Consider the following 24,291-nt stretch of genomic DNA (forward strand, 5'->3'; position numbering starts at 1 on the left):
CCCCACGAACCAGAACCCACTACTACCACACCAGTCTTTGAGCCACGCATTAATTTTTCTAATCTTATTTGTCCTATGCCAATTTGCACATGGCTCAGGTAATAATCCAGAGATGATTAACTTTGAGGTTCTGCTACTTAATTTGCTGCCTAGTTCCTCATACTGACTTTGCAGAACCTCTAACCTTGTCCTGCCTATGCCATTGGTACCGACATGGACCACGACGACTGGATCCTCTCCCTCACATTGTATGTTTCTCTCCAGCCCTGAGCAGACGTCCTGAATCCTGGCACCGGCAGGCAACACAGCCGTCTGGACTCTTGCTCTTTGCTGCAGAGAACAGAGTCAATCCACCTTACTATACTGTCTCCTACTACCACTACATTCCTTTTTTCTCACTCTTTGAGCCGCAAACACTTACTACAGATGTGTTTGCCCTGGATCACTCTGGCATCCAGGAGCTCCCACATGCTGCAGCTGTGACACATCACCTGTCCTGTCATCCTTAACGTGTTTCTATTAACTACTTAATTATTTTATTCAATTGTTTATTTTATTGTATATTTTATTAAGCTTACTACTAGTTTGTTTACTATTTTAAACATTAGGACTAAAATGGATCTTAATCACTTACCAGATCCTCATCAAACATGCAGCTTTTTCCAAACCAATCAACTACCTGCTTGCCTGTGATGTCACAGCTTACCGGATCCTCACCAAACAGCTCCTTCCACTGCACCGAAGCAAGAACCAAATCCTGTAAACTCACCCCAGCAGCTCTCTGTTTCCCTGCTCTCACTCTCCATTGTGATGTCACTCCTTGATTTTTTTTACCCCTGCTCCGCTCCTGCCGTGCTCCTCTCTCTCTCGCTCTGTCTCTGAGTTGGTGCTTTTGACACACTTGTTAACTCTCTGTTCCGTCGTGCTCTTCTGTCTCTGGTCCAAAATCTGACTCTGGTGGAATTTGAACCCACAACCTTTGAATGCCTTCTTTATCATTATTTAGAAGTCCAACACGCTATCCATTGCGCCACAGAGCCGCACATATTTTGAAAGAGATCACCAAGGCCTTTGATCTTGTCAGCAGAGACGGACTCTTCAAACTGCGATGGAAACTCGGCTGCCCTCCTGAACTCTTGGGCATCATCTCTTCTTTCCACGAGAAGATGCACAGTTCCATCAGTTACAGTGGAGCAACATCAGACACTTTCAAGATCAGCAGTGGGGTAAAGCAGGGCTGCGCGCTGGCGCCAACTCTCTTAGGAACAGAGGAACATCGGAGTAGGCCATTCAGCCCGTCGAGCCTGTTCTGCCATTCAGTTCGATCATGGCTGATCATCTACCTCAACGCCCCTTTCCCGTGCTATCCCCATATCCCTTGATGTCATGAGTATCAAGATTTCTAACAATTTCTGTCTTGAACATGCTCAATGATTGAACTGCCACAGCTCTCTGGGGTAGAGAATTCCAATGATTCACCACCGTCTGAGTGTAGAACTTCAACCCTATCTCAGTTTTAAATGGCCTACTCCTTATTCTGAGACTTGGTCCCCTGATTTTAGACTCACCAACCAGGGCAAACATCCTATCTACATCCACACTGTCACACCCTGTAAGAATTTTATCAGTTTCAATGAGATCACCTCTCATTCTTCGAAACTTTAAGGACTACAGGCCCAGTTTCAGTCCCACCATCCCAGGGATTAGTCTGGTGACCCTCTGTTTCACTCCCTCTATGGCAAGTATATCCTTCCTTAGATGAGGAGACCAAACTATACACAATACTCCAGCGCGGTTTCACCAAGGCTCGATACAATTGCAACAAGACATCTTTACTCCTGGACTCATGACCCCTCGTGTGAAGGCCAACATACCATTTGCCTTCCTAATTGATTGCTGCACCTGCACAAGAGCTTTTAGTGTCTCATGAACAAGGACACCCAGGTCCCTTTGGACATCAACACTTCCCAACCTCTCACCATTTAAGAAATACTCTGTCTTTCTGTTTATTCCACCAAAGTGGAGAACTTCACACTTATTCACATTATATTCCATCTGCCATGTTCTTTCCCATTCACGTAGCCTCTCCAGGTTCCCTGGAAGCCTGTCTGCATCCTTCTCACAGCTCACACTTCACCTAGCTTTGTGTCATCTGCAAACTTGGAAATATTACATTTAATCCCCACATCCAAATCATTTATTTCGGTTGTTAACATCTGTGGCTCCAACACTGATCCTTGCAGTACCCCAATAGTAACAGCCTGCCATCCTGAGGAGGACCCGTTATTCCTGCTCTCTGTTTTCGGTCTGTTAACCAATTCTCAATCCATACCAGTATATTATCCTCAATCCTATGTGCTCTAATTTTATTTACTCACCTCCTGTGTGGGACATTACCAAAGCATCCACTGGTTCTCCTTTATCTGTTCTACAGGTAACATCCTCAAAAAACTCAACGGGTTTTTTCAAGCCTGTTTTCCTTTTCATAAATCTATGTTGACTCTGCCCAATCATATCATGATTTTCTAACTGTCTAGTTATCACATCCTTTATAATTGGTGTATTCTTCTCCATGCTGCTATTGTACACTTTCAGTCACTCAGATGGGGGTGTTCACCTGTATATCAGAGCTGACGACAAGCTATTCATCTTTTGGCAAGACTCCACTTGGACGTAGAGACTTGGACGTAGAGACTCCACTTTCCATCAACACTGACCAGCTCACTTTGGAGGTTGTCAACAGCTTCACATACCTTGGATCAACAATCACCAGCAATCTGTCCCTTGATGCTGAAATCAGCACCAGGATTGTCAATGCTGCAGCTGTCATGTCAAAGTTGAGAAGACGGGTGTGAACCGACAGCAAACTGACCGAAAATACAAAATTCCACGTGTACCAGGTTTGTGTTCTCAGCACCCTCCTTTATAGTAGAGAAGCATCAACAACTTATACAAGCCAAGAAAAGCGGCTGAACAGCTTCCACCTCCACTGCCTCAGATGGATATTGGGCATCTCCTGGCAGGACAGAGTGCCGAATGAGGAAGTACACCAGCGTGCAGGGATCCGCGGCATGTTTGCCCTCTTGAGTCAGAGGCGGCTCTGTTGACTGGGCCAAATGAATGACAGTCACATTGCCAAATACATGCTCTGTGGTGAGCTTGCTATAAGCACAAGACCAACAGGTCAGGGAACAAATCAAGTCATTTGGAGAGGTTTGAGTTAATTAAGGAGAGTGGGCATGGATTTATAATTGGAATTTCATGCTTGATGAATCTAACTGCATTTTTTGATACACTATCTGAGAAAGTTGATGAAGGGAATGCAGTGGATGTTGTTTATATGGATTTTACAAAAGCATTTTATAAAGTACCACATAAAAGGGAGGTTAACAAAATTGAGGTTCATGGATTAGGAGGGTCAGTGTCCATTTGGATAGGAAATTGTTTTAAGGACAGAAAACAGCGAGTCATATGAAATGGTTCTTGGTCAGACCGGAGGATAGTCGACAGTGGTGTTCCCCAAGGGTCAGTGCTAGAACCATTGCTTTTTTTGCTACAGATTAATGACTTGGATCTTGGAATATCGAGTAGAATCTCAAAATATGCCGATGACACCAAACTTGGAGGAGTGGCAAACAGTGAGGATGATATGAACTGCCTGAAATAGGATAGTTATCGGCTAGTAGGATGGGCAGATAGGTGGCAGATGGAATTTAATAGTGACAAGTGTGAGGTGATGCATTTTAGCAGAAGAAATAGGGAGAGGCAATATATACTCAATGCTACAGTTCTGAAGAGTGTGCTGGAATAGAGGGACCTGGAGTACATGTCCATCATTCTTTGAAGTTGGCAAGACATATTGCGAGAGTGGTTAGCAAAGCATGTGGGATCTTGGGCTTTATAAATAGAGACATTGAGTACAAAAGCAGGGTTGTTATGCTGAACTCTGGTTAGGCCCCAATTGGAGTGTTGCATCCAGATCTGCTCACCAATCTTTAGAAAGGATGTGCGGATTCTTGAGAGGATGCAGAGGAGATTTACCAGTCTAGTTCCAGGGATGGAGGGTTTTAGTTTCAAGGTTAAGTTAGAAAAACAGGGTTTTTTCTGCCTGTATCAAAGGAGATTGAGGGGAGAATGGATAGAGGTGTCGAAGGCTCTGACAGTTTTAGATAAGTTGGCAAGGAAAAATTGTTCCCATTAACTATTGGTACAAGGACTAGGGGATTCAGATTGAAGGTTTTGGACAAGAGATGCAGGGGGAATGTGCGGAAGAGCTTTTTTACACAGTGATTGGTAATGATCTGTAACTCGCTGCCCCCGAGGGTGGAGGAAGTGGAGACAATCGTTGGTTACAAAAGGAATTTCGATGGGCATTTGAAGGAAATAAATTTACAGGGCTAGGGGGATCGAGCAGACGAGTGGGACTGACTGGATCGCTCCATGGAGAGCTGGCCTGTACTCGATGGTGCGAATGGCCTCCTTCTATACCACAAATGACCCAATGACTCGATGAGTCTATGTCACTCTCTGAATCAACACAACAGAGTGACAGATTTAACACAACATTATAACATATGTTTGGTTTGACAAATTCAATAATAACTCGTCTCCACTCCTAGTATTTCTAAATCCCACACATTCACTATAATGAGAACAATTATTTCCTGTTGTGTCTCTCTCACATTTGTAAACTTCACTATATTGGAGTGAGGTGACATCTACTGGCGGGAAGCAAGAACTGCAATCAAGCAGCAGAAACTCCACAGTCTGTCAGGGTTAAAGAAACATTGCAATATGAGGAAATAGTGAAGGGGTTTGATCGGGTTGATGGAAACATGATTCCACTTGTGGTATCATATGAAGCAAGGGCCAGAAATATAAAATTGTCGTTAATAAAAGAAATGAGGAATTCATGAAAAATGCATTTGCTCAGAGAATGGTTATCGAGATAGACAGCACTGATATAGGCCCTTTGGCCCACTGAGTCTGCACTGACCATCAACCACCCATTTATACTAATCCTATGTTAACCCAGAATTCCCTACCACATCCCCACATTTCTCCTATCACCTACCCTGGGGCCAATTTCCAACAGTCAATTTATCTATCAACCCACAAGTCTTTCGTTGTGGGAGGAAACCAGAGTACCTTGTGGAAGCCCACATAAACAACTTGCAAACTCCACACAGGCAGTATACAGAACTGAATCGGGGTCATTGAAGTTGTGAAGCTGCAGTGCTCACCACTGCACCACCCTTAGAATGTGGATAGAGTAAAAAGTGAGATTGGATGGACAGAAGCAGTCTGAAAAGATGGCTCAAACAAAAGGTGAAAACCCTGAAATGTTAACTCTGTTTCTCTCTCCACAGATGCTGTCAGAGGTGCTGAGTATTTCCAGCACTTTCTGTTTTTATTTCAGCTTTGTAGGATATTGTTTTGATCTGAAAAAAATGCATGATCGGCTGTGGGTGCCAGTGAAATTCCACAGGAGCGAATGAAAACCATGCCAACGGTGGCTCGTTGGTTTCGGGGTATGATTCTCGCTTTGGGTATATAAGTGATTAATATGTGAGAGATCCTGGGTTCAAATCCCAGACGAGCCCTTCTCTGTTGCCATTTTTAGTTTCAGGTCATTGATTGCTTTCAGCCTTCCAGAAAGCGGAATCGATTTCCAAACTGAGCCTGCTTGAGGACCGGGGAACTGGATTCAAAGAGCTTGTCGACAAAATTGAAATGAACAAAATATACAGATTGTCAAGTGACAATATAAGGTTGCAGCAGTAACTAAAGGCCTGCTCGGGTCAGCAAATGAAACCCGACCCAAGCCTGACAGCACCACATCCGACCTGGTCCGAGTCCTTTCATTTTTTCCCGTGCCCGAACTGACCACCAGAATGTTCAGTTAAACTTGCTTCCGTTTTTCACTTTTTAAGCTTGTGCAGGTAAGGCAACAAAAACTGTAACTGGACTTGAAAGGTTGTTTAAATGTACATTAAGATTAGAGCTATGTACGGGAGGTGATGAGCTGAAGATTGTTACCATAGTAGTTAGTGATTGTGAGGTCACTAGTTAAAGAGAAACTCATGGAGTTGTGCCCAGACAGGTTGTCCCACACTTCTTTGATTAAAATATTGCCCGAAGGCGAGAAAATATCATTATACATTCCCTAGACTCCTGCTTTACAGGTTGAAATACTTTCTGCAAGTTTATCCAGAGAGCAGCTGAGATGCAGAGACCAGGAAGGTCTTGAGTGATTAATTATTATAAAATATACATTCTTATATTAAAGAGATTGTGCTCTACCTTCGATGGAATCGCTCACTGCAGACTAGTGCGGAGTGTTTCCCGCCTTGACGTCCTGGCTGTCACTGGATCTTGAGTCCAGGCATCTGGATTACTGGTCCAGTAATCTTTGAAATTTCTCCCTTGTTCTAATATTTTAATCTGGTAAGTCAGATTTTACAAAAAAAATTAAATGATTTAAGACTGCTTCATGTTCAGCAGTGCCAAATGAATAAAGAAATTCAAATATATTCAAAATTATATATCAACTATTAAATACTAATGCCCAGCTTTGAATACAAAAAATGCCTCTAATTGTGTTCTGGTCTGGAATGGAATTCTTCAGTGTTTCTGTTTAGCTTGGATTGACTCATCGATTTTCTTGTTTTTCACTTTGTCGATGCCTTTGAATAATTGTGGATCCTTCTTCAGGGAGTCTTCTTTCACCAGGTAGTTCTGACCTCTGATGATGTTGATCGTAATCAGCTTCAATTTGCTGATAGTTTTGGAAGTGAGCAGATTTCCTTTGCTTGAGTTCACAACATGTAACTGTGTGGACCCATGGGAGGATTTGAAAGCTGCCCTTGCATTGGAGCATACAGTTGCATCCATCCAAACAGAGGGACAGTAGAAGTGACATATTCAGTTCAGTCTGTCGATCATGGGACTTTTAATCTCAGGGTTGTGAGTTTGAGCGCCATTTAGTTTTTCCATTTTTTAGGCTTCATTCGCAGAGAGTACAAGGAGTGTTTGAAATGAAATTCAACAACAGTATGAGAAACGCTCTCTTTCATTCGGGACTCTTAACTCTCTGCAGCATCTCGCTGTGAAAGACTGAACTTTATCTCATTTCTTTTTCAGCTGGGGGTCAGTGCAGCTCAGTGGGACTTTTGGCTGTCTCCCACCTCACAATTCATCAGTGCTGAGAAAGCAATGGGAAATATTACGCATGGCTGAGTAAGCAGAGGACACCGATTTAAGGTGAATGGGAAAAGAACCAAAGGCAACATGAAGAAAAACCTTTTTTATGCAGCAAATGGTTAAGATCTGATATTTACTGCCTGAGAGTGTGACGGAGGAAGATTCAACCATAGCTTTCAAAAGGATATATGATAATTATCTGAAGGGAGAAAAAATTCAGGTTTTCATGGAATACATGAGGATGTGGCATGAGCTGAGTTGCTTGTGCAGAGAGGCAGCACAAGCACGATGAGCTGAATCCCTCCTTTTGTGCTGTAAGTATTCTGTGATCTATGATTCTATACAAAGTGAAACCAACACTCACATATGAGAAACTGACAGGTACAGTGTAAACCCCACACTAACAAACCAGCAAATGCCATCGACAGAGTAAAACCAACAGTCCTAGACAAGAAACTGACAGATACTGTGTGGAACCCAAAAATCACTTATCAGGATTTGGCAGTTAATGTGTAAAAACCTCTCTTCAATATCCGTCCTGCAAGGTACAAAGAAAATTAGGTACAAACCCAGGCTCATACTTCGAAGACTGAGAGATGAAGAGCAAAACACAGACTCACCTACAAGAGGCTGACAAGTACAGAGAATAAAACAGAGGGGGTGCAGATTAAAAACACATGCATGTAACGGATACTGATAGGGATAGAATCAAACCCTTTCTCACACATGACATGAAAATTGGTGGTGTCGTAAATAGTGAGGAGGAAAGCCTTAGATTACAGGCCAATATAGATCGTCCGAGGCAGAGAATATAAGAGCAGGGAGGTTATGACGGAGCTGCATAAAATGCTAGTTAGGTCACAGCTGGAGTACTGTGCACTGTTCTGGGCACCACACTATAGGAAGGATGTGATTGCACTGGAGAGGGTACAGAAGAGAGTCACCAGGATGTTGCCTGGGCTGGAGCATTTCAGCTATGAAGAGAGACTGAAAAGGCTAGCGTTGTTTTCCTTAGAGCAGAGAAGGCTGAGGGGAGATAAGATTGAGGTTTACAAAATTATGAGGGGCATTGATGGGTTAGATAGGAAGAAACATTTTACCTTAGCGGAGGGGTCAATAACCAGGTGGCATAGATTTAAGGTAAGGGGCAGGAGGTTTAGATGGGATTTGAGGAAAAAAATTTTACTCAGAGGGTGGTTGGAATCTGGAACGCACTCCCTGAAGAGGTGGTAGAGGCCGGAACCCTCACAGCATTTAAGAAGTATTTACATGAGCACTTGAAATGCTATAGCATACAAGGCTACGGGCCAAATACTGGAAAATGGGATTAGAATAGTTAGGTGCTTGATGGCCAGCACAGACTCAATGGGCTGAAGGGCCTGTTTCTGTGCTGTATAACTCTATGACTCTATATCAGAAACTGATAGATCTGGACAAAAGCTGATGTTCACATACAATTTGTTGAAAGATATGTGGTGAAACTCACATTTATTTTTTATTTCCAAAATATACTTTATTCATAAAAATCTGTAAAAATTACATTCCCAAACAGTTTAAAACAGCATCAAGTCAAAAAATACAAACAGTGCAAAGGTGATCAGTTACCTTCTGTACAATCATGAGTTGCCTCACAACCCTTCCATTTCATTGTCATGCCATATACATTTTTACATTTACAGCGCACAAAATTTCTCCGATACAGTTCGAGGGATTTCATATGGATCCAGCCCCTCAGTTCAGCTTGGTGGGGGGACCTTACACTGTGGTCTTTCCCCATTGAGCCTTTGCTGCGGCTGCCCCAAGCTTTAGTGCGTCCCTCAGCACGTAGTCCTGGACCTTGGAATGTGCCAGTCTGCAACATTCGGTGGTGGACAACTCTTTTCGCTGGAAGACCAGCAAGTTTCAGGCAGACCAAAGGGCGTCTTTCACCGAATTGATAGTCCTCCAGCAGCAGTTGATGTTTGTCTCGGTGTGCGTCCCTGGGAATAGCCCGGAGAGCACAGACTCCTGTGTTACCGAGCTGCTTGGGATGAAGATCGACAAAAACCACTGCATCTCTTTCCACAAACTTAGCTCACATAGCAATAGCAGAAACAGTCACAAACCGACAACTGAAACATACAGAGTAAGAACCCACATTCTCACACCAGAAATTCACGGCTACAAAGTGAAGCTGACTCTCTCCTCCCAGGCACTGACAGGTACAAAATAAAACACGCACTAACATACCAGGAAATGAAATGTAGGAAATAAAACCTGATTATCATGTCAGAGATTGGCATTAATGACAGTTGTGGTACCACAGAATGCTCTGCGCTCCAGAATTTGCCTTGTCTCTGATAAGGAGCAGGCGCGGTAGTGGCTGAGCTCCATCTGCAGCTGGAGCGGAATATTCACAAAGTGCAGGGAGACCGCGCCCGTAGCGGGTGCACACAGCTGGAGCAGGGCGTCAAGGCCACAATAGGATGGAACGATCCCGTTTGTGTCCCTGCGGGTGGCGGTGAAGCTTTTCCCTGTGAGGCTTCCCGAAACTGCCCGCCAGCAAGGTCAACTGGTCAGAGAGCGTCTGTAAATGGATAGAAATTGGGGATTGGGCAGGGAGCGTCTCTAAATGAATAAGATTTGGGGACTGGGCAAGGAGCGTCTGTAAATGGATAAGAATTGGGGATTTAGCAGGGAGCGTTTTTTTATCCGTTCGTGGGATGTGGGCTTCGCTGGCTCGATCTCAGCTACAGTAATGTGTCCAGTTCTGGGCACCAGGTTTCAGAAAGGACATCAAAGCTTTTGAGACAGTTTGGAGGAGATTTACGAGAATGATACCAGAGATGAGGGGTTTCAGTTCTCTGGACAGGGTGGTGAAGCTGGGATTGTTGGCCAAAAATGCCAAGGGGAGGTGAGGAGAGATCTTTTTCCCAGTAACTGCTTCGGATTTGGAATGAATTGTCTGACAGGGAGGTGGAAACAGATTCAATTATAACTTTCATAAAGGAATTGGACAAATATTTCAAAGTGAATTTCTCCAGGACTATGGGGAAATAGGCAGGGGGTTGGACTAATTGCATCATTTTTTTCACAGATTCAGCACAGGCACAAAAGACCGATTGGCCTCCTTCTGTGCTGTATGATTCTATGAAATAGTGACAGTCAGGGCAAGTCTGTATAAGAAGGAGAAATGGAGACAGGTCAGGGAGAGCACATCACCAAAACTGGGAGATACTACATTGGACAGGGAGGGTCGGAGGGGGAGAGAGCACATACATACAGTCAGAATCAGCACCTTCAGGGGAAGACAGAGAGAGGAACCAGTGAGTGTAGTACTGAACCCAGCCAGAGTCAACCTGCTGAAACACCAGTGAGTTCACACTGGGGAGAGATCATTTACCTGCTCCGTGTGTGGGAAGGGGTTCACTCAGTCATCCAACCTCACTGAACATCAACTTGTTCACACTGATCAGAGACCTTTTCAATGTCCTGACTGTGAGAAGAGCTTGAAAAGCAGTAATGATCTGCTGAAACACCAACACATTCACTCTGGGGAGAGGCCGTTCCCCTGCCATGTGTGTGGGAAGGGATTCACTCAGTCATTCAATCTGCTGCAACATCAGCAAGTTCACATGTAACTGCAGGGGTTGGATTCTGCTGTTGTTGCTGCTATTCATCACTTTCAGAGACAAAGTTGGGTCTTACTTTATAACCAGTGTAGTCCAGAGCAAAAGCGTCTTCTTAATGTTGAGATAAACGGGAGAAGAAACCGGGAAGTGGCGGCGAGGATGGGGGAGGTGCTGCACCATCACTTTAATGGTGCACCCTCCCTCCCCCGGGTCCTTGCTGCACGCCCGCCAGGCCTGGTGGCTCTGATTGGGGTCCTGAGAGCCCCTGAGACTCGGTGCAGCTGAGGCTGCGCTCACCCCCGCACAGCTCTGTTGTGATATTTAAAATACGAAAGGCCTGTTGGACTGAGAGCTGATCTGGAATTTAGAAAGCATCATTACTGGAGGCTCATTGCTGCTCAGCACAATCTCACCCCCCGCTCCTGGGAATTGTTGATTCTACACCCTGTAGTTCAGTTCTGCAATTAACTCGAGGGGGAGATGTGTGAGCAGAAAAACAGAGCGAAATGAAAACACAGCTGGACAGATGTGCAACAGGTCAATCCACTGTTACAATAACTCCATCTCTGACTCCCTCCTGACAGTAACCAGACCTTTCACAGAGACTGTGGGTGGCTCTGAAAAGAGCCTTTGGTTTATTAGATGTCATTTTGGCCGCTTTACTTTTTCTGGGAGCTCTGAGCGCTGGTTTTCTTGGGCAGCAGCACAGCCTGGATATTAGGCAGCACCCCGCCCTGAGCGATGGTCACGTCTCCCAGCAGCTTTGTTGAGCTCCTCGTTGTTGCGGATGGCCAGCTGCAGGTGTCTGGGGATGATGCGGGTCTTCTTGTTGTCCCGGGCCGCGTTACCGGCCAGCTCGAGGATTTCAGCGGTCAGGTACTCGAGCACAGCAGCAAGATAGACCGGGGCTCCAGCACCCACACGCTCAGCATAGTTGCCCTTTCTCAGGAGCCTGTGAACACGGCCCACCGGGAACTGCAGTCCAGCCCGGGAGGAGCGAGACTTGGCCTTGGACCGAGCTTTCCTGCAGGTCTTTCCTCTTCCAGACATTTCCACAATCTCACAAATACTTTCACAAAGAATGGATAATTTCTCAGCTTTTGTCGTAAGCTTGAAACAGTCAAGATGGCCGAGTGGTCGAAAGGGCTGTGTTCAGGTCGTAGTGTTTTCTGGAGGCGTGTGTTCAAATCCCAAATCTACCAAGTTGTGTTTTGACTGAACTGGAGGGATTTGGGAGCAGCGGTGAAGGGAGAACTTGGAAGAATGTTGATAAGTAAAATGAAAATGGACCCAAAGATGTTTCTTCAATACATTAAGGTAAGAGGCAACTAAAGAAAGAGGAGTGCACTGAAAAGTCCCAAAAACTCACAGTGATTTTTGACATCTTGCCAGGATTGAGTGGCGCGTGCACGGGATGATGTCATTTTGCAGCGCCAACGTCATCACATTTCCGCAACAAATCCATCTTCGTGCATGCGTGATAAAGCGTCATTGGGTATCTAGCCACCCCATCCCCCCACCATTTGGCTGGAGGAAGTGGCTGAATGGGAGATTTTGAAGCTGTAGCTCTCCCCCCTCGGCAACTCACTCCAGGCCTCGACGATTCCCCCCCCTCAGCCGCTCGCTCCAGACCTCGCTGCTCCCCCACCCCCCCACTCCCCTGGCCAGTTGTTCCTCGCTTCGCACCACCCCACTCTCTGGCCACTCGCTCCAGGCCGCGCCGCTTCCCTCCTCTCAGCCACTCACTCCTCCGTCGCCCTGTCACCCCTTGCGGCCCTCCTGCTTCTACAGGTGGCGCCTGGTGAAGAAATGTGGGAGCGAGTGTCACGGCCAGAGCTAGTAGCTGTGGGCTGGGCTGGGACAGGGTGGGGGGTGGGGGTGCGGAGAGCGAACAGACAGAGTGCGGAATTTCACCAGTAGGGAGGAGGGGGAGAAAGCGAGTTGCAGAGGGGGGAGAACGGTCAGTCCGGTGGGAGCTAGTAGCTGTGTTCGGGTGAAGTCAGTCCTGGTCAGTTATATAAACAAATCACAATAACGAATTGGCAGCACATTTTATCCTCTGCCCGATTTTCCTTTCCATCGATCGGGATACTATTTCACTATATTCCAATGGAAATTCAATCATAAAATTCCTTTTGTATTTAATAGGATTACTGAAATGTTAAATGGATCTGAGGATTACAGTTAGTATTAACAAACGCACCCGAGTGAATTAGCACCCCAATCGATGGAAAGGAAAATCGGGGTAAGTCTAAAATGTGCCTCCAATTTCGTTATTGAGATTCGTTGAGTAATTCGATTTTGCCCAACACTGAAATTGGCGGCTTTTTTGAATTCAACCTTTCTGTCACGACGACAATTTAAGCCAATGATTTGCTGTATTTTCTAATTCGAGGCTCGGCAATTGGTTAAGACATGCGAATGGGAAGAGGGTGACCAATCAGAAGTGGGCTCTGGATAGCGCGGGCTCAAACTGCGGGAATTCCAGGTCCCTGAATGACTGAGCTGAAACTGATCAGTTTCACAAACCCTGTCAGTTTCAGTGCAGGAAACACTGTCTCGGGGGAAATAACATCACAAGTGGGTCTGGTTCCAGCGATGGCTGCTGCAAAACTCCCGGATTCCCTCATTGCAGCGAAATCATTTTGAAATTCTATGAAAACAATGAGTGATTCTGGAGGAGTGATGTGGCTTTTCACTGAGGGCATGTGTCGACTGGAGAAATAACTAACTGTAGAGCCTCAGGCGCTGTTTACACAGCCCGTTCAGAAAATCAAATCCACTGCACATCCTTGCTGCAAATGAAATGTCAAATTTGGGGATTCCAGTTTTGTATCTCGAACACAGCACAGATTTATTCTAGACAGTTCTAAACAGCCTATCCCAGCTCCCGTTTCCAGGTCATTGCTCTCTCTGTGAGGCGGTGGGTGGCTCTTAGAAGAGCCTTTGTTGTGTTTGCTGGAAAGGGTCGAGTTGTTCAGCCGCTGAATTCGTAGAGAGTGCGGCCCTGCCGTTTCAGAGCGTACACCACATCCATGGCAGTGACCGTCTTGCGCTTGGCGTGTTCAGTGTAGGTGACCGCATCCCTGATCACATTCTCCAGGAAAACCTTCAACACCCCGCGAGTCTCCTCACAGATCAAACCCGAGATCCGCTTGACCCCGCCACGGCGAGCCAGGCGGCGGATTGCTGGTTTGGTGATGCCCTGGATATTATCACGAAGCACTTTGCGGTGCCGCTTTGCTCCGCCTTTGCCCAGTCCTTTCCCTCCTTTACCTCTGCCAGACTTTCTTTTATTAATTTCCAAAATATACTTTATTCATAAAAATCTGTAAAAAAAAATACATTACAAAACAGTTCCAAAAAGCACCAAGTCAAACAATACAGAGAGTGCAAAGGAGATCAGTTTCCTTCAATACAGGAGTGAGTTGCCTCACAACCCTTCCATTTCATTGTCATGCCATGTACATTTTACAGCAAACAAATATTTTCTGGCTACAGTTCGAGTGGTTTCCCATGGATCCAGCCCCTCAGTTCAGCTTGGTGAGGGGACCTTATACAGTGGTCTTTCCACATTGAGCCTTTGCTGCAGCTGCCCCAAGCTTTAGTGCGTCCCTCAGCACGTAGTCCTGGACCTTGGAATGTGTCAGTCTGCAACATTCGGTCGTGGACAACTCTTTGCACTGGAAGACCAGCAGGTTTCGGGCAGACCAAAGAGCGTCTTTCAACGAATTGATAGTCCTCCAGCAACAGTTGATGTTTATCTCGGTGTGCGTCCCTGGGAACAGCCCACAGAGCACAGACTCCTGTGCTACAGAGCTGCTTGGGATGAACCTCGACAAAAAACCATTGCATCTCTTCCACACCTGCTTTGCAAAGACACATTCCAGAAAGAGGTGGGCAACGTCTCTTTTCCACCACAGCCACCTCGAGGGCCGCGTGTGGATGGGGTGAGACTTCGGGTGTGCAGGAAGGATCTGACGGGGAGGGCTCTTCTCATCATCAGCCAGGCTACATTTTGGTGCTTGTTTGAAAGTTCTGGTGATGAGGCATTCTGCCAAATGACTTTGGACTTCTGCTCAGGGGACCATCCGACAGGATCCACCATCTCCTTTTCCCGTAGGGCATTGAGGATATTCCGTGCAGACCACTGCCTGATGGATTGGTGGTCAAAGGTGTTTTTCCACAGAAACTTTTCCAAAAAGGATAGGCAATATGGCACAGTCCAACTGGATGGAGCATTCCGCGGCAATATGACCAGGCCCATCCTTTGCAAAACCGGGGACAGATAGAACCTCAGCACGTAGTGACACTTGAAGTTTGCAAACTGGGGATCTACACACACAAAGGTAGCCAGAAGGATGAGGGCGACGTTGGGTACATTTTTCCCGCCCTTATCCAGAGGTTTGAACATCGTGTCCCTCCGGACTCGGACCATTTTGGATCCCCAGATGAAGCGGAAAATGGCTCAGGTGATCGCCACAGCGCAGGAATGCGGTATGGGTCAGACCAGCACCACGTACAGCAATGTGAGCACCTCGCCCTTGATGACCAGGTTCTTACCCATAATGGAGAGAGATCGCTGCTCCCACATGCTCAGCTTATGTTGGACCCTGGCTACTCGCTCCTTCCAGGTTTTGGTGCACGTCCCAGCCCTTCCAAACCATATCCCCAGCACCTTCAGGTAATCTGACCTAACGGTGAAGGGGACAAAGGATCGGTCAGCCGAGTTCCCAAAGAACATGGCCTCGCTCTTGCCATGTTTAACATTGGCTCCCAAGGCCAGTTCGAGCTGGTCGCAGATGCTCATTAGTCTGCGCACAGACAGTGGATCCGAGCATAAAACGGCGACGTTATCCATGCACAGGGAGGTTTTAACCTGAGTGCCTCCGTTGCCTGGGATTGTCACCCCTCTGATGCTCGCATTCTTCCTAATAGACTCAGCAAAGGGTTCAATACTGCAAACAAACAAGACAGGGGAGAGAGGACAGCCCTGTCTGACTCCAGATTGGATCGGGAAACTTTCTGATTCCCACCCATTGATTGAGACTGCACTACTGATGTTTGTGGAGAGTAGTTTGACCCAATTGCAGATTCCCTCCCCAAACCCCATTTTGGAATGCACATCCATCATGTAAGTGTGCGATATCCTGTCAAAAGCCTTCTCCTGGTCCAGGCTGATGAGGCAGGTGTCCACCCTCCTGTCCCGTACATAGGTGATCATATCCCTGAGTAGCGCAATGCTATCAGAGATTGTTCTGCCTGGTGTAGTATAGGTCTGATCAGGGTGAATCACCAACTCCAGAGCAGACTTGAATCGACTGGCTATGACTTTTAACAGAATCTTATAGTCAGCATTAAGCAGTGAGATGGGCCACCAATTTCTTATTTCTGTCTGCTCCCCCTTCCGCTTGTCGATGAGGGTGATGATGCCTTTCCTCATGGATTCTAACATACTGCCAGCCTGGAGCATACTCTTGTTTACTGCCAGACATGTTGATTCTTGCCTCAAATCAGTGCACAATAAAAGAGACTGATTCCGTCAGGCTCCTTTTTTTACAGGCCACCCGGACGTGGCTGAGAAAGGCAGAGTGAGAGCAGGGAGGGGACGAGACAAGAGTGAAGATTAAACAGAGAGCTAGATGGAGGATACACCCAGAGTGACAGACAGAGAGAGAACGGCCCCTCATCTTTCAGCTCCACCTCCAGTTTCCTCCGGGCTGCCAATTTCAAACCCTTTATTAACAGTAGAACCGAAACCCAGCTCTCCACACAAACCCTTCCAGACTCGGCCTTCATAGTCAAGGCTTTCCAGAAAGCCGGAGCTTTTAAATATGGTCCCGATCCAATTAACACTCAGTAATATTCCCACCTAAACACAGTCCATTCTATACGAAGAAACCTCCTCAGTAACATCACCATTTCCACACACATCCGCTTCCAGCAGTTTACAACACCTTACTGTAGCTGTTTGGGGAATCTCCTGTGTTAAGATTGGAGTTGGAAAGCGGCCTTTACCCGGCAGTGTTATTGTCTCACACTGAATCTGCTAGACATCCTGTTCTCTTTATTGCGAGAGAGAAAGCACGGATTTGGGAAATGTTCATTTGAAATGATCTCTATTGAGAACGAGCCCGGCCGTGGGACAGGTATTCCAGTGCAAAGAGCTGTCCATGACCGAGTGTTGCAGACTGGCACATTGCAACGTCCAAGACTATGTGCTGTGGGACGGCATTCAAGCTTGGGGAAGCCACCATTGAGACTCAATGGGGAAAGGCTGCAGTCTGAGGCCCCAGTAGGCCATAGTACAGTGAGGGGCTGGAACCCGTGTAAAACCCCTCGGACTGTTTGCACCAGAGAATGTTTGATGTGTAATGTAAATACTGTAAATATAACCTGTGCAGGCAGGGATAGTGAGATACATCATGTGCATTATTGAAGGACACTGATCTGTATTGTACCTTATGTAATATTAAATTTGAACTGCTTTGCAATGTAATTGCACAAATTATATGAATAAATTACATTTTGTGCAAAAGAAAGCAGCTTTCCTGTCAACACACACCTTGTCTCAGGGCACAACTTTCCTGTGATCTTGTCATATCCAACTTCGCTCTATATCTTCTGACACACACACTTTACAGTCTGTCATTTCCAAAAACAAGCATTCTAAAATCAAAAGACCTTTTGTTTATTTCTCCTTTCTTTTCATTTCTCCTCTATTCTTCTCAATCACTCCCTTCAACAGTCCTATTCAGATCAAGGTGGAATGTGAATAGTGTCACAACTCACCTGACACTATTATTACCCTTCTCTTCTCTTGTCTCATTCAATGGGAAAGTTTTATTCACCAGTCTGTTGCTGTTTTACACTCTTGCCATACCATCTGGTATTGCATCCATCTGAATTCTGTGCTTTCATGGCCTGATATTTATTTTCCATTTCTGGATGATTTGTTTGCTTCAGTTCGATTCAACCAGGCTGGACCACAGAGAAGCTTAGAACCTTTGCCTTGGACGGGTCCACGTTGATCCATTACATTCAGAATCACCTCCTTGAAATAACGCCATAGTACAACTACAGTAACCACACAGCATCTGCTTCAAACACTCCTCCACATTTTATCTGTTCTGACCGTCAACACCTCCAGCTCTTTTGTTTAAGTGGAACCCATCAGGTGTGTATAGGCTCCTTCTATTCTGAAAGCTGTAGCACTGGTTCAGGGAATTCAGCCCTGTTTCTCTACTCAAAAGGATCAGCCCTGCTTGATCTGCCTCGTATTTTGCTTTTATTGCAACGTTACAAGACCTCCAATCCTCTGGCACCACACCTGTATCCAGTGAGGGATTGGAAAATGATGGTCAGACCTTCCACTATTTCTTCCCTGGCTTCTTTCAACAGCCTGGGGTACATTTCATCTGGTCCTGGTGATTTATCCACATACAAGGATGCTCATCCAATTAAGACTTCCTCTCTACTTTAGTTATCACGTCCAATACTTCACACTCCTCCTCCTTAATAACAATATCTGCATCACCCTCTCATTCGGGAAGACAGTGATGTATTCTTTCAGGATATTGGCAACATCTTCCAAACCGAAACAAAGGTTACATTTTTGATCTTTTCTGTGCCCTGCTGTTTGCTCAGTTGCCTCTGACTCTAATGTTTTCATGCAACATCTTTGGGTCCATTGTTATTTTGTTTGCCCATGTTCTTACCTGATTTTTCTTTGCTTTTTACCGCTGCTCCCAAACGCCTCCAGTTCAGTCAAAACACAACTTGTCAGAAGTGGGATTCGAATCCACGCCTCCAGTGGAGACTGCGACCTGAACGCAGCGCCTTAGACCGCTCGGCCATCCTGACTGCCTGCGGCATGCTATCAATGCTAAGGAAATTATTCATTCTTTGTGAAAGTATTTGTGAGATTGTGGAAATGGCTGGAAGAGGAAAGACCGGCGGGAAAGCTCGGGCCAAGGCCAAGTCTCGCTCCTCCCGGGCTGGACTGCAGTTCCCGGTGGGCCGTGTTCACAGGCTCCTGAGAAAGGGTAACTATGCTGAGCGTGTGGGTGCCGGAGCCCCGGTCGATCTGGCTGCTGTGCTCGAGTATCTGACAGCTGAAATCCTCGAGCTGGCCGGTAACGCGGCCCGGGACAACAAGAAGACCCGCATCATTCCCAGACACCTGCAGCTGGCCGTCCGCAACGACGAGGAGCTCAACAAGCTGCTGGGAGGGGTGACTATCGCTCATGGCGGGGTGCTGCCTAATATCCAGGCCGTGCTGCTGCCCAAGAAATCCAGCACTCAAGAGCTCCCAGAAAAAGTAAAGCGGCCAAAATGTCATCTAATAAACCAATGGCTCTTTTCAGAGCCACTCACAGTCTCTGTGAAAGGACTGGTTACTGTCAGGAAGGAGTCAGAGATGGAGTTATTGTCACAGTGGATTGACCTGTTCACATCTGTCCAGGTGTGTTTTCAGTTCCCTCTCTGGATTTCGCTCTGTTTCTCTGCTCACACATCTCCCCCTCTAGTTAAGTGAAGAACTGAACTACCGGGTGTCAGATTCAACAATTTAATAAATCCCGCTGAATTCGATTTGATAAATCCCGAGATTATCCCGGTACATTAACGGGAACTGGTTCGGAGCTGATGAATTAATTTAATCATGGAAGTGTCTGGGTTAATTCTCTGTTTTTCATTTGGACAGTTTGAATTGTGTCTTTTTTTTCTCTCTGGTGATCTGAGCGCCACTTCTCAATGAGAATCTGCTCCCAGAACAGAGTAAATGCAGGAAGAAAGAGGCCATTCTCGGGCTGTGTGTTTCTCTCCTAACCTGATCTGTTTAGACCGCACTGTTCCCAGAGGACGGAATCAGTGAGAGTTGTTCACACACAGGAGCTGAGTCCATTGCAGCGCTTTCAGATGTGCCTTCCCCCCAGCCCTCGCTATTCTCCAGACACAGAGCTGTCTGTTTCCCCCGGCGGCGGGATAGAGTCGGGGATTCTCTCCCCGCAGTGTCAGGGTCTGCAGCGCCGGGGAACTGGCGGTTTCAGTCAGAGTGACCGAGCTGCCTTACATATCCTGTGTACTGATCTCCAATGGATTCAAATATTAGTGAACTCATTGGGTAATGTTTGTAAATAACCCTCATGTGAACGGACCCGGCTCCATTAATGCCTTCCACATAAAACTGGAATCCATTTCATTTCCCCAAATGCCAGCTAACGGATCCCAGGAGCGGGGTTGAGATTGTGCTGAGCAGCAATGAGTCTCCGGTAATGCTGCTTTCTAAATTCCAGATCAGCTCTCAGTCCGACAGGCCTTTCGGGAAAGTGATGTGACAAAACAGAAACCATGTGACCGCCCCTCCAATCTAATGGGTTTGATGATGAACAGAGATGGCAGCTCTTTCCTTTGCTGATTTGGTGGCTCTGAAAAGAGCCCTTGTTACACTTGTTACTGAAGCTGGGTTTTAGGTGCGTTCCCCGCGGATGCGGCGGGCCAGCTGGATGTCTTTGGCCATGATGACCGGGATCATTCTGGTGAATCTGCTCATTTTCCGGCAGAAGCATCAGTCGCTGTTTGAACTGTTTAAAGTCAGGGGTGTATTAGCAGCCAGAAAGTGAAGGGCAGTTCATTGCTCCCTGCAGCATTATCCGCCTCTTTCAGGAGAAAAGATCAGAAACCGCTCGTTTCTGTCAGTCCCCGAGAAGCCTGTGAGAAGCGGTTAGTCGCTAATGTGTTCCTTTTACAGAGTGGAAGCTGATATTTGTCCCGTTTTAAATTGCTGTACTGGACCTTCCTCCCGCCGCTTACAGTTAACAGATTGACAAATGAAAACGATTCCTAAAATCGCGTCAGGATTTTGTGACGGTAAATACAGTAAAACAGAACATAAAATGAGAGGTTTTAAAATTGTTGCCTGAAAATTGAAATTTTCCATCACTTCAATTCCTTCTGGCTCTGGAATTGCCAGGCTTTTTCCAATTGGAAAATCTAAGCCAATGAGAACTTCTATTTACTTATATGTGAATCTCCTATTGGTTAAGAATTGCATTGAGAAGCGGGTGACCAATCAGAGACAGAGTCAAACTGCGGGGATTCCAGGCCCCCAGTAACTGAGCTGAAACTGTTCAGTTTGACAAACCCTGGCAGTAGCTTCACATATTGGACACTTCACACTGAGTCATTCAAGGGCTGGTGTGAGAGAAGCTTCAGATCCTGTCATTACTCTCTGACTCATTATTCATCTCGAACCAAACAATTAGTAAATGTGAAGCAGTGAAGAGACTTTTCATTCTCACTGCAGAATGTGTCATCTGGGGAAATAAGGAACTATTATTTTCGGAGATTCCAGGTACGTTCCTCCCCGAACAAATCCATTCCGAACATTCCCGATCACAGCCTATCCCAGCTCCTGTTGTCACCCGACTCCAGCTGAATTGGAGAAACTCATGTGTTGGGGTTTGAGTTGTGAGGTGGGGTTTCTCCGCCAGTGTTACTGTCTTACAAACTCTCCCACTGAATTTGTGAACTGAGACTGCACCGAACACATCCCCAGTTAGAGTGAGGGCCGGACATCCCTTTGTTTTATGACAGAGAGTGGGGAAAGGGCTGGGTGGAGGGGAGTCACCAGGGATCCTGGATTTACTCCAAATCATTTCCATGTGGAATCTGCAGGCGGGGCCTGGACAGGGATCATTTGATCAGGGGATCAGCTCTTTCCTGAGAGATGTGGGTGGCTCTGAGAAGAGCCTTTGTGTTCAGATGTTTACAAGTTTCCCGCGCTTTCACTTCTTTCCAGACCCTGCTTTCTGAGACTTCGCTGCTTTCGGCTTGACCTTGCTCTTCCATGTCTGCACTTTCTTCAGCGCCTTTCCGCCCGCCGCACTCTTGCCTTTTTTGACCTTCTTCGCAGGAGAATTTTTCTGAAGCGCTGCTTTCTTCACCACCTTATTTGGCGTTGCCGCCGCCTTGCTGCTCGTTTTCTTGGCTGTTACTTTCTTTGTTGTCACTTTCTTGTCTGCTGGTTTCTTCACTAAAGATTTCTTGTCTGCTGGTTTCTTCACTGAAGATTTCTTGTCTGCTGGTTTCTTCACTAAAGATTTCTTGGCTGCTGGTTTCTTCACCTTCTTTCCCACTTTTCCCTGGGTTTTCCTTCTTGCTGATTTTGAAGGAGCCGGAGGCTCCCTGTCCCTTGCTCTGCACCAGGGAGCCTTTGTTCACATTCCTCTTGATACTTTGCTTGATCTGGGTCTTGAGCTTCTCCTGAGCGGTGGCAGACCTGCAAGGAATCAACTACCAGCTAGCGTATAAAGCGAGACCAAGGCTCAGGGCCTTCAGTTACCTGGAGGGGAGTCGGAGAGGCAGCGGATCCTGTGAGGAACCACAATCCAGGAAGGATGAGAAGGTCATTGTCAGGGTACAGAGGAGATTAAGTTAAAGATTTACCAGTTTATAAGCAAGCGCAGAGCCAAGGAACGGTGCTGGGGCAGATCAAATAATAGGAAGCTGTGATCAGTTGGAAGGCAAGAGTGATTAAATGACAGAAGAGATGATGGTGCAAGGCAAAAGTCAGGGAAAGAATAAGTAACATTTTGTAAGCACAGATACCAGGAGTGGGGTCTGAACCCACGCAGACACATGTCTATTGGATCTTAAGTCCAACGCCTTAACCACTCGGCCATTCTGGTACATCAACCCAGCACTGAAAATGAAATTTAATGTGATCCGGGTGCCATCTGGCCTTTTCCAATATAAAGTTTTGACTCCTCTCCCATGCCAAATTGGACCCTTCATTATTTATGAACCTCAATCGGATCACCCCTCAGTCTAGGTTTCTCTAAGGTGTAGGGTCCCAACTCTTTTAGTCTACCTTGATAACCAAGATGTCTTATACTGGGAATTAGTCGAATGTCTCTCCTCTGTACCCTTTCCAAAGCCTCAATATCACCCATCATGTGAGGAGACCAAGACTGGATACAATATTCCAAGTGAGTCCTGACCAAGGTTTCATAAAAGGACAAATTCGGGACATCTCAGATACTGAAGGAGTCCGTGTCCAGAAGCAGCAAGACCTGGACAACATTCAGACTTGGGCTGCTAAGTGGCAGGTAACATTCACACCACATAAGTACCAGGCAATGACCATCTCCAACAAGAGAGAATGTAACCATCTCCCTTTGACGATCAACAGCATTACCATCGCTGAATCCCCCCACCATCAACATCCTGGGGGTTACCACTGACAAAAGCTTAACTGGACCATTCATATACATACTCTGGCTACAAGAGTAAATCAGATAGTGGGAATTCTGTGATGAGTAACTCAGCTCAAGGCACGTGGTGAAATGCTCATTAGGAGAGCTGGAGAAATGGACTGGTCAGGTGGGCAGAAAAGTGGCAAATGGAACTCAACTTGGAAAAGTGTGAGGTGATGCCTTTGGTGAGGTCAAACAAAGCAAAGGAATACACAATTAATGGGTGAATGCTGAGAGGTGTAGAGGAAGTGAGGGACCTTGAAGTGAATGTCCACAAATCCCTGAAAGTAGCAGGACAGGTTGATAAGTTGGTTGAGAAGGCTTATGGAATCCTTTCCTTTATTAGCTGATGTATAGAATATAAGAGCAGGGAGGTTCTGCTGGAACTGTATCAATCATTAGTTAGGCCACAACTTGAGTTCTGTGTGCAGTTCTGGTCACCTCATTCCAGAAAGGATGTAATTGCACTAGAGAGGTTACAGAGGAGGTTTACGAGGATGTTGCCAGCTCTGGAAAAATGCAGCGATGAGGAAAGATTGGATCAGCTGGGGTTGAATAGAGGAGGCTGAGGGGAGATTTGATTGAAATGTACAAAATTGTGAGGGGTCTGGATAGAATGGATGGGAAGGGTCTATTTACCTTGGTAGGGAGGTCAGTGACGAGGGGGCATAGATTTAAAGTGATGTGTTAAACAATTAGAGGGGAGATGAGGAAAGGTTTTTTCACCCAGAGGGCTGTGGGAGTCTGGAACTCACTGCCTGTAAGGGTAGCTGAGGCAGAAACCCTCAACTCATTTAAAAGGAGTCTGGATGTGCACCTCAAGTACCTGAACCTGCAGGGCTACGGTCCAAATGCTGGGCAATGGGATTCAGCTGGGTGGCTCGTTTTTTGGCCTGCCTGTGCTGTAAACTTTCTATGTTCTATGATTCTATGCAGACACAATGGGCCGAATGGCCTCCTTCTGCACTGCAATAATTTTGTGATTTTTGACTCTCCAAAACTTGTCAACCATCTACAAGGCACAAACCAGGATGAGTGCAGCACCAACAATACTCTAGAAACTCGACACTGTCCAGGACAAAGCAGCCGCCTTGATTGTCACCCCATTCACCACCTTAAACATTCACTCCCTTCATCACTGACGCACAGTGGCAGTAGTGTGTACCATCTACCAGATGCACTGCTGCAACTCACCAAGGCTCCGCAGACAGCACCTTCCA

The 24,291-nt window shown here is 46.3% G+C and overlaps 3 non-coding genes across 3 annotated transcripts; all 3 read right to left on the reverse strand.

Annotated features, from left to right (window-relative positions):
• Positions 1 to 949: 949 nt before the first annotated feature.
• Positions 950 to 1,040, reverse strand: trnar-ucu (transfer RNA arginine (anticodon UCU)). The gene is given in 2 exon segments: positions 950 to 985; positions 1,004 to 1,040. It is a non-coding gene; the product is annotated as a tRNA-Arg (tRNA).
• Positions 1,041 to 18,594: 17,554 nt separating this feature from the next.
• Positions 18,595 to 18,677, reverse strand: trnal-cag (transfer RNA leucine (anticodon CAG)). The gene has a single exon. It is a non-coding gene; the product is annotated as a tRNA-Leu (tRNA).
• A 3,744-nt stretch (positions 18,678 to 22,421) lies between these two features.
• Positions 22,422 to 22,504, reverse strand: trnal-uaa (transfer RNA leucine (anticodon UAA)). The gene has a single exon. It is a non-coding gene; the product is annotated as a tRNA-Leu (tRNA).
• Between the last annotated feature and the right edge of the window lie 1,787 nt (positions 22,505 to 24,291).

This window comes from Heterodontus francisci, unplaced genomic scaffold (assembly GCF_036365525.1).
Source record: "Heterodontus francisci isolate sHetFra1 unplaced genomic scaffold, sHetFra1.hap1 HAP1_SCAFFOLD_58, whole genome shotgun sequence".
Classification (NCBI taxonomy): Eukaryota; Metazoa; Chordata; class Chondrichthyes; order Heterodontiformes; family Heterodontidae; genus Heterodontus; species Heterodontus francisci.